The following is a 10,691-nucleotide window of genomic DNA, read 5'->3' on the forward strand; positions in this document are numbered from 1 at the left end:
GTAGTTCTACAGTATTAAAAATAGTAAAATAAACACACACACTGACACATGAAAAATACAACTTTAATACATCCAAAGCCCTTTCATACTGATACTTACCTATCTTACTATACTTACCCATAGGTAGGTCCCTCACACTCTCACATGCCACACTCTGACACCATAGTGCCCATTACACATTAGACCACACATGGTAATGCCCCATAATTATGCCACACGCTATAATGCCTATTGCAATTACCACATGCCGTAATGCCCATTACACCACACACCGGAATTCATATTGCATATTATGCCACATAATTGGTGCTTACCTACATGCTGGTTGTCAGGAGGTACATGCTCTTTGCCTCAAGGAATAACTTGATGTCAGGCGGAGTTAAATGCTCGTTGCTACAGGCTATTACATGCTTGTTGCCAGGGCGGTGAAATGCTCGTTGCCACTGGGGATGGGGAATACATGCTTGATGCCAGGGGTAGTTAAATGCTGGTTGCCATGGGGTATTACATCCTTTCAGCGAGTGCACCCTGGGCAGAGCAGTGCACTTGCTGTCCCCATTACAGCTGGACAGAGTGGTTTAATGGGAGCGGTGGGCAACCCAGCGGCTCAGGTCAGGGGCTATTTCAAATGTCGCGCCGGCTTGCGAGCACACAGTCCAGCAGCCAATTTAGGAGCCACCACTGCCTGATAGGTTGCCGCCAATTTCAATTGGCTCGCGAGCCAGCGGGACATTTGAAATAGCCGCTGACCTCTGATACAGCTACGGCAACAGCAGGACAGCTGTACGCCCCTGCCATCTCTTCCATAGTAGGTACCGGCAGCCGCAGACCTTCTCCCGCTGCTGTTCCTGGAAGCCGGGGCAGTCAGTGACATCAATCGAGTCCCGGCAATAGAGAAAGCTGGGGAGTGTCTGCTACAGCTGCAAAGCTCCTGCTTATTTACAGCCCGCAGTATAACTAACGATGCTGCAGGACCTTTCTTTACACTGCAGTAAAATGCTGGAAATAACAGGGGCACGCACGGGCGAATGACAGGGTAGCAGCTGAGTGTGTGACCACACCATCGGCGTCTACGGCCTTCAGAGGAGCCGTGGAGACTGGTCACCTCACCTGGCTGCAGACGCATCAGAGGAGGAGGTGCCCGAGGAGGGAGCAGAGCAGGCCCTAGCTAAGTTGATGCCCCTGTCACATTATGTCACACATTATAATGCCCGTGTCACATTATGTCACACATTGTAATGCCCGTGATACATTATGCGACACATCATAATGCCTGTGATACATTATGCGACACATCATAATGCCCTTGAATACATTATGCCAGACACAGTAATGCCCTGTAATGCACTCTAAGGAGGAGAAGCTGAGTTCAACTACGGGGATATTAAAGCCGTAATTTGCTGTGTGCGCTGCCACCATTCAGTGGATGGTGCCCAGCTGCGGACGCGGCCAGCTGGGGGGAGCGGACACTGATGGAGGGAGTGTGGTGCAGGTTTTGATGCCGCTGGTCCTAGCCTGGGAGAGGTCAGTAATGAGTTGCTAAAGCTGCTGTCTGTTACTGATGGAACTGGGCAATCTGAGTGGCAGAGAGAAGGTGCAGGCTGACCTTGAAGGTGACAAGCACCAAAGGGGTGCTGGAGCTAGGAAACAAATCTCCCAGAGCAACAGTGAGCCACCTACCCCCACAGACCCAAAGCCAATCAGGACGATTCGCTTGGTGTTGGCCCCAAAACAAAATGCTGCTGTCCAGGCTCATGAAATATGTGGTTGCAGTATCCCCTTAAAGGTGGAACTGCGCAACAGTTCACTGGGGTGGGGGGTGGGAAGAGCCATTGCGGTCTCTGCGCGCTCATTGCTATGTCACTTCGCACACATACACACACACACACACACCTTGTTCCCCTCAGTCCCTACACAAGTACACACAAATAGCCTGCCCCCCTTAATCCCTACACAATACACACAGATGGTTCCCCTCAGTCCTTGCACAAATACACATGCATAGCCTGTTTTCTCCCACCATATCACACACACACACACACACACACACACACACACACCACTTTCTGACCTCCTAGTACCAAAACAAGCATTACCTTTTGCTCCAGAGACCGCAGGAGGCCAGGAGCCAGCAATAGGAAGGACCAGGCTGGCTGCTGCTGCACTCAGAGTCTGAGACTAGCCGTCCCTAACCAGATAAAGTGGGGGGCGTGGCCTAATCGCGGACCCCGTGGCCACGCCCCTTTAAACCACAACAACACTAAACAAACAGTGTCTGGCTGCAGGAGGAGGCCAGGAGCCGGCTCCGCTATCCTTGGGGGGCTGTGTAACCGTAACCTGACATCATGCTCCTGCTGAGACTCGGGGAGAGGGGAAGGAGGGAGGAAATAGCCCCTGCAAGTACATAGTGCCGGTCCTATGCTAGTGGTCCCAGCCCATGGCTCCACCCGCGAGTGGGTGGAGCCATGTCTATTTTCGGCCTCACCTTTGTCCGGCCTCCCGGGAAACTTCCCGGTGACTTACATGGCCAATCCGCCCCTGCACTTGAATCCCGCTGTGAACCACACAAGTGCTGCTGTACTTGTAGGTGCCCCTTCTGGGCCTGAGCCCATCGGCAGGCGACTCCATTGCCTCTGGGATTTAGGCCCCGTTGTGTAAACCCTAGGCAAAGCAATGCCTTACAAACCCAATAAGCAGCCTAGTGAATATGTTGCTTGTATTCTTATATCTACGTAACGGCCTAGAAATAACTTCACACGGACACACTTATCTAAAAATAAAGACGCGACACCGAAAGCTTAGTTTAAACGGTCATACTTATTTATTTAAGAAACTGGTATGACCCCTGATAAAGGGGATGGCAAAGACCAGGCACCTGAGACCAGAGACCGTTCAGGGGTGTTACCCTGGGCAACGACCAGGTCGTTCCCAATCTCCTAAACACCCCTTACCAAAGGCACAGCCCGCCCTGCGTGGACATCCCCCCGCCTCTAAGGCCTGACGCGAACATATCCGCCTAAATGTTCGTCGCCCCACCGCGCTGAGTCGAGGCCCGTCCGCCCTCCTGGCAAGGAGAGGGGTAATACCACGCAGGGACCACCTGACACCCTTCTAGAATCCTGGTCGAGGGTGCTGTCCCGCCTATTAAGAAATTTAGCCAATTGAATCAAATTTTTGATGAGGCAAAGCCTTTATGAATAAGGGAGAGGGAGGGTGGGGATCAAAACTCAAAGAGGAAGTGTAACCTTTGCTACCTCAGCTTATATACCCCTGACCTGGGGTGCTACCCCCTTTGCCACCCATTGGTGGGGGCTTCCCGCCCTGCATTAACCCCTCCTTCTATGCCTAGTCATTTTCACTAAACTTTATTACACCAGCCCAATTCACAGTCTCTTAACTACACTTGGGCTTATACAGCCCTCGTTCCACCTAAGCAGCCTAGTGAATATGTTGCTTGTATTCTTATATCTACGTAACGGCCTAGAAATAACTTCACACGGACACACTTATCTAAAAATAAAGACGCGACACCGAAAGCTTAGTTTAAACGGTCATACTTATTTATTTAAGAAACTGGTATGACCCCTGATAAAGGGGATGGCAAAGACCAGGCACCTGAGACCAGAGACCGTTCAGGGGTGTTACCCTGGGCAATGACCAGGTCGTTCCCAATCTCCTAAACACCCCTTACCAAAGGCACAGCCCGCCCTGCGTGGACATCCCCCCGCCTCTAAGGCCTGATGCGAACATATCCGCCTAAATGTTCGTCGCCCCACCGCGCTGAGTCGAGGCCCGTCCGCCCTCCTGGCAAGGAGAGGGGTAATACCACGCAGGGACCACCTGACACCCTTCTAGAATCCTGGTCGAGGGTGCTGTCCCGCCACAGCAATGGTACCCTCTACTGTCCTGGACACCTAGTACCAATGCCCCGCCATCCCCTATAAACTACACAAGCCAAAACTAAATTAACTGTTTAAAAATATCACTCAGAAACACCGCCATGCCCTCCTCTGAGAGGTGCACCCCATCTGGCCTGTACATGCCTGGTTTTTCCTTCACAATGTCTGGGTGTCTCACTGCCACTCCCCCCTGCCTTAAGACAAATCTGGTTAAAGCGTGGTTTAACTTCTTCCTAGCCCTCTCAATTGCCTCTGGGTTTTTGGCGCCTCTCCAACAAAACGTGGTACGATGTCTGACCACACCAGCCTCAAGCCGCTCCATTTACGCAACAAAGCCATCAGATCTTTCTCCATTTTGATCCTTAAAGCTATACCTGTAGTTTTAGCCAGGTCATTGCCTCCCAGATGTATGACCAGAACATCCGGCTTGGCAAATCCGCTAGTTTTCTTCTCTAAAAACCCAAGTAGGTCCTTCCACAACATGCCTCTAACACCTAACCACCTCACTGATTTTGCCCTCGCTAGCACTGGCGGGGTTCTGGCTAGGATGTTTCTTTCCGCCCAAAAAAACATATGAGTGCCCTACAAACCAAATTACCCCTGTGGGGCCCAAGGGAGGGGGAGGGGCTGAAAAAGAAGCAAAACCTATTGGTTAGTATCTCTACTTATGCTCTATAGTAACAATTAACGGAGTTTTGACTGGGGTCCAAGTGGAGGTGAAAAACTCAAAAACCTCTAGAGGGCTTCTTAGTTTGGGGCCAGATTGAATTAAGCATCTCTTAGAGGAAAAATAAAAAATTCACTCCACACCGACGATTGCGGAACGCTAATCGTTCCACAACCGTTTGTAAACGAGACGTTTTTGGACCCGCGCAACAGGCGCATACTATACTTAACTTATAGTTAACTTATACTTATACTATACACTTAAAGCATTTCAATTCTAACGTATTTCTTAAAGCTATTGGATTTCCACCTGCCCACGGCCTTAATTGCGCTCTGTGGCAAGCCTGCCACTGCTGCTGACGTAGCTGCGCCAATTCTGAACGAATGCATTCCGAAATCCTCAGGCCTTAGCCCTAGTGCAGCTACTCCCTTCTTCATGACGGCAGCGAATTGAAACTTCGTTAGCGGAGACCCGTCTGCATGCGCTAAAAATTGTGTGGCCGCACATTGTCTCACTGCTACATACTCGCCAGCTAGAGTAACTGGACAAATACTCTTGTTTAGGTGTGGTCTCAGCGTAATCCAGGTGCCCCTGCCTTGCTGGTCTGTTTTAGACCTCCTCAGCCTGCATAGCACCTGCTCATTGCTAACCACCACGTCCTCCCAAAGTATGCCCGAGTGCACTCTCCTATTACGCGCTGTTAGCTCGCTAACCCTAAATGCGCCGTGGAAGGCCCAGGCGTAAGCCACCCTAAAAAGTGCTAGCTCCGAGTCATTGTCTGCCACCGATGCCAACACTTGCAATAGCTCTACTAACTTAACTTCGTCCAAGGGGCGCCTATTATCGGGCTGACCCGGCTGTACTCGAGACCAACCCTTCATCGCTTTACTGAGAATGAATGACTTCGTTGGATCCGGCATGCTAAATAGATGGCAATGAAAAGCTATTCCAGCCAATGTCGCCGCCATAGCCGACTTGGACCGGCCGCTATTATAATTGTCCCATACAAAAGCCAGGAGGCAGTCATCAACGGACTTACCCCTAGCCTCCGGCTGCTGCTGATATCTACACCAATCCTCCCAGGCTTTTCCGTATGCCCTACGAGTAGCTGGCGCCAAAGACCGAAATGCCAATTCTGTCATGCCGGCTCTACCACCTGCCAGACAGAATTTGGACAACTTAGGCCGGTCTCGGCTGCTGTTGGTGCTAGTTCGCGGAACCTAGTGAACTGAAATCTTGATAAAGCATCTGCCACTTCATTCTCAACACCTGGTACGTGTTCAGCCCTGAAATTGATATTGTTCTTCAAGCAACTAAGGACAAGGTGTCTCAGCAATCTCAATGCTTCCGGTGATGTTGCCCTTTGATTGTTTACCGAGTGGACAACCCCTAAATTATCGCACCAGAAGATTATGTTTCTGTTTGCTAGCTGGCCTGACCATAGCTCCACTGCGACTATAATGGGGAAAAGTTCCAGTAATAACATGTTTACTGTAAACCCCCTGTCAATCCAGGATTGAGGCCACTTCCCACAACACCATTCTCCCTGAAAGAAAGCACCAAAGCCTGATGATCCCGCAGCGTCTGTAAACAGCTGCAAATCCCAGTTTGAAGCCGCCTCGGATTGCCACATTATGCGACTATTAAAACTAATCAAGAATTCGTACCATGTGTTCAAATCATCCTTAATTTCCTTTCCTTAACGGATTGTATGGTGCGGATCCTTAACCCCGGCTGTGGCCCTTTCCAATTTCCTGCAGAAAACCCTGCCCATAGGTATTACCCTACAAGCAAAATTAAAAGAACCCAGCAGGGACTGAACGGTCCTCAGCTGAACCCTTTTCCTTTTTCCGCATTCAACTATAAGCTCCTGCAGCTTGTGGACCTTGTCCGCTGGCAGCCTGCAGCAGCCTTCCCCGGTATCAATTTCGATACCCAAGTACGACAGGACCGTTACGGGTCCCTCCGTTTTGTCATGGGCTATGGGAACTCCTAACGAACTGAAAACCCGTAAAGCGACTTGCAATGTCTCCCCACATGCTGCTCGACCTGCTGGTCCTACTATAAGGAAATCATCCAGATAGTGAGCTACCCCTCTGGAGTCAGCCTCTCTTTGAATGCACCACTGAAGGAATGTACTAAATTTTTCAAAAAATGAACAAGAAATCGAACAACCCATGGGGAGACATTTATCTATGTAATAGGCCCCTTCCAGCTTAAAACCCATAAATCTGAACGAATCGGGGTGCAGTGGGAGCAACCGAAACGCAGATTCTATGTCTAATTTGGCCATAAGGGCCCCTGGGCCAAAACTCTTAACCAAACTCAGAACTTCATCAAATAATTGATATCGAACGCTTGCCAACTCCTCAGGAATGGCATCGTTAACAGAATTGCCAGGTGGGTGGGACAGGTGCTGTATCAGGCGAAATTTGCCTGGAGTCTTTTTGGGCACCACGCCTAGCGGTGATATGCACAGACCCGGTATAGGGGCTACCTCAAAAGGTCCCTCCATCCTGCCCAGCTTGACCTCAGTCAACACCTTATCCCTAACCACATCCGGCAATTCCCTGGCTGACTTTAGATTCCTATTTGTGGACGTGAAAAAATTCTTTGGAATGGGTAATGGGAAACCATGAACGAAACCCTCCAACAAAAACTCTGCATCTAACTTATTGGGGTACTCTTTCAAATAAAGAGCCAACTGGTGTACGTCTATGGGGGATTCGGCCTTATTTAGAGCTAGACGTTCCCTCTCCGGTGTCCCCCGACTTGGCGCCCCCTTTGCAGGATTTGGCAGGGTGACCTGCCCCGCATATCTTACATTCGTGCTTAAAACGGCACTTGGCCCCTCTGTCACATTTTCCGTCGTTGTAAGCGAAACAACGCCCTTTCCCCCCTGATTTGCCCGATGCTTTTCCTCCTTGAAAGGACTTCTTCCCAGCGGGTTCTGTCATAGGCTGACTTTTCCCTATAACCTCCCACCAAATCTCAACATGTTTTGAGCCCATGGGCATGATGGGGGTACCCTCGTGACAAAGCCGGAATTTTTCATCATATTCCCTCCAAGCCGGACCTTTATACCTCATAAACGTCTCGTTTATGAGATGTAAATACCTAATCACATTCAAATATTCTGTGGGTCTAAGCGTGAGGTAACATGATGAAAATGCCAGAAAACCTCTCAACCAATTATGGAAACCCTTAAAGGCTGCTTCGCCGTTGGGCGTAGCCTTCTTTACTTTGTCGAATTCTTTCTTCATTTCTGTTGTAATGGTAAAGAAGTCGACAAATTTACCTTTGCGAATTTTCTCCCTAACTCCCTTCCTGAGTCCTCGAGCTACCGCTGTGTTAGAGCAGTGCGATGCTTCAGTATTTGCTGGAGCTGCTAGCGGGCTAGGCTGCCTCTTACGCTTTTTTCCCCGCACCTCTTTTGCCACTTGCTTTGCGACTAGCTTCGCTAGCTTACGCGGCCGCTTCGCAGCGCCTGACTCATCGCTACCACCTGAAGATGCTGAAGACCCTGACTCACCCGAAGACGATCCCTCATCTTCACCATCTCCCTCTTGCGACGTATTTTCATCGACCTCCGCCACCGCTTCACGCACAGGGGCTTCCTTTGCGGCCGATGTCTCTCCCGCCTTCTTGGATGGCTGGGCAGCTGGTGCGCTCTCCCCTTGAGTCGACCGCGGTGTTGTTGCAGCTGCCGACCTCTCACGAGACCCCGACTCTAACAAAGGCATCGGTGTGGTTGGCCGTGGTTCAGAGGCTGAAATAGAAGGAGCGTCAATAACTGAACGACTGGGTGAACCCGATGCCAGCTCGCCAACTTCAGCTGCTCCTATATCTGTTTGCAAGGCCGGCCTGCGAGAGCTAAATCTATGCCTGTCTGCCACTGCTTCGCTTTGCCTAAGGTGACTGTCGGGGCCCGCCGCAAGATGGCCCCTTGGCGGCGCCGCCCAGCCCCCATATGGTTGCATTTGATAGCCAGGGAAACCATATCCAACTTGTTGGATGTAGGGGTTGTATGTTGGCATGCCGACATTGAAAGAGTGGCCGGGCCCAGATCCCCAGTACGGGAACTGAGGCCCGCCGTAACTCCCAAATGTTTGATACTGCATGGGCCACTGCCCCTGCCCCTGCTGTCCCATGAATTGCTGGGGGAAGTAATGGGTCGAGCCTCCCTGTGCCGTATTAAATTGTGGGCCTGGTGCATAGTTGTGTTGTGTTTGGGTCCCATATCCTGCCAACCCCGGTACAAAAATTCCCTGAGGTGGCTGACCCCTTGCCCCCAGACCTTGGTCCTCATAAACTCGCTCCCCGGCCGGGGGGTGAGCTGCCCCATGCCCATAATGCCCTCCCGCTATCAGGGCTTGCATGCGCCATAGGCGAGGCCTCCCTTCCATATTTTGCCCAGGCGTGGGGCCACCTGTGATAACCATCATAGGGCTCGCCCTTCTGCCTGGGCTGCCCTCACCCACATCTATAAATCCCGTCTGGTTACTGGCACCCGGGGAGCCTGAACCCCTGCTTTCAATTCCTGCCTGTTCCATTCCCTGAGTCTGCGCCTCTGCCAATTGCCTGGACTCTCCAGCAGATGGCGCTTCGACTCCTCTGGCCTGCGTATTATCCTGGGAGTCAGCAGGGGGCGCTGCCGTCCCCTTGTCTCCCCGCTGAGATACCGATACCGAGCTGCGCGGTCTCCGTCCCCCCTTAGCCTCTCCCCCCTTGTAGCGGTGTGCTGCGAGGGGGACATTGACGGACTGCTGCCGTCATCCCCCAGCGCAAGTAAGCCTGGCGAGCGCGAGAGGGGCGAAAGCGCGCCGCCCGGCTCCCCGCCCCTCAGTGACGCAGCAGAAGGCCCGGCCGAGCCGGCATCACCGCCGCCCGCCGCCATGACACCTCCGGATCCTGGGGCATACTCGGCGCATGTAGAGAGGGCAGGAGGGGGGGTCACCCCGCCTGCCTCGCCGCTACCATGAGCGGCAGGAGATGCAGGCCGCGACCCGCCGCCCCCCGCTACCGTCACCACGGAGCGCCCAGCATTTACATCCCCACGACCAGGGACATGGCTAAGCGGGCGCGTGGCGTCCGCCAGCCAGCGCGGCGGTGGAGCATTCCTCCTGGGCCTGTTGGACATGCTTAAATTTAGGTAAGACACTGAACTGCAGCGCTGTACTTATCTCTTGTGACGCTGATCCCTGAAGATCAAAACTCAAAGAGGAAGTGTAACCTTTGCTACCTCAGCTTATATACCCCTGACCTGGGGTGCTACCCCCTTTGCCACCCATTGGTGGGGGCTTCCCGCCCTGCATTAACCCCTCCTTCTATGCCTAGTCATTTTCACTAAACTTTATTACACCAGCCCAATTCACAGTCTCTTAACTACACTTGGGCTTATACAGCCCTCGTTCCACCTTACGTGCATGTCTGCTGCCCCCCCCCCTTCAATGGGTGGCTGCTGCTCCTCTCCTGCCCAGGCTGGCGCAGACCCCAGAATTGTCAGTGCCATGCCATGGCTCTGACAGTATGGGGGAAATTTACTAAGATGTGAAATACACTTCAATCACAGGTCTTGTTGCTCTGGGCAACCAATCAGATCCTGTCTACTATCTCCTAGAGGGTGAAAAAGAAATAAGAAGTAGCTTCTGATTGGTAACATGACCTGTAAAGTGTATTTCACATCTTAGTAAATTTCCCCCTATAAGTCTATTTGATGGTGTTTTTAGTGTATGCGCATACAGTAACTCCTTGTTGGCACTGAGAACACAGGACCACTGATTAAGCCCCTCACTACATCCACCAGTCAGGGGAGGCTAAGCTAACGAAAATGTACAAAAATCGGCGCAGATTTACAGTATCAACGAGTGATATTTTTCGTTATCACCCTATTACAAATGATAAATAGTGCTCCAGCCAATCAGCACCTGTCAAGTTTTTGGAAAAAAAGTGACAGTTAGGAGCCAATTGGCTGAAGCACCATTTATCCTTTGCACTGAGTGATAACAAGGATGTCACTCATTGATAAATATGCACCTTATCCCTTTCACCAGTATGGATCAGTAATTATCACACATCCCTCACACGCAGACCTCAAGCCCAATTTCAGTGCGCATTTGGGTGTG

This window comes from Crinia signifera, chromosome 2, assembly GCF_055691185.1.
Source record: "Crinia signifera chromosome 2, ASM5569118v1, whole genome shotgun sequence".
Classification (NCBI taxonomy): Eukaryota; Metazoa; Chordata; class Amphibia; order Anura; family Myobatrachidae; genus Crinia; species Crinia signifera.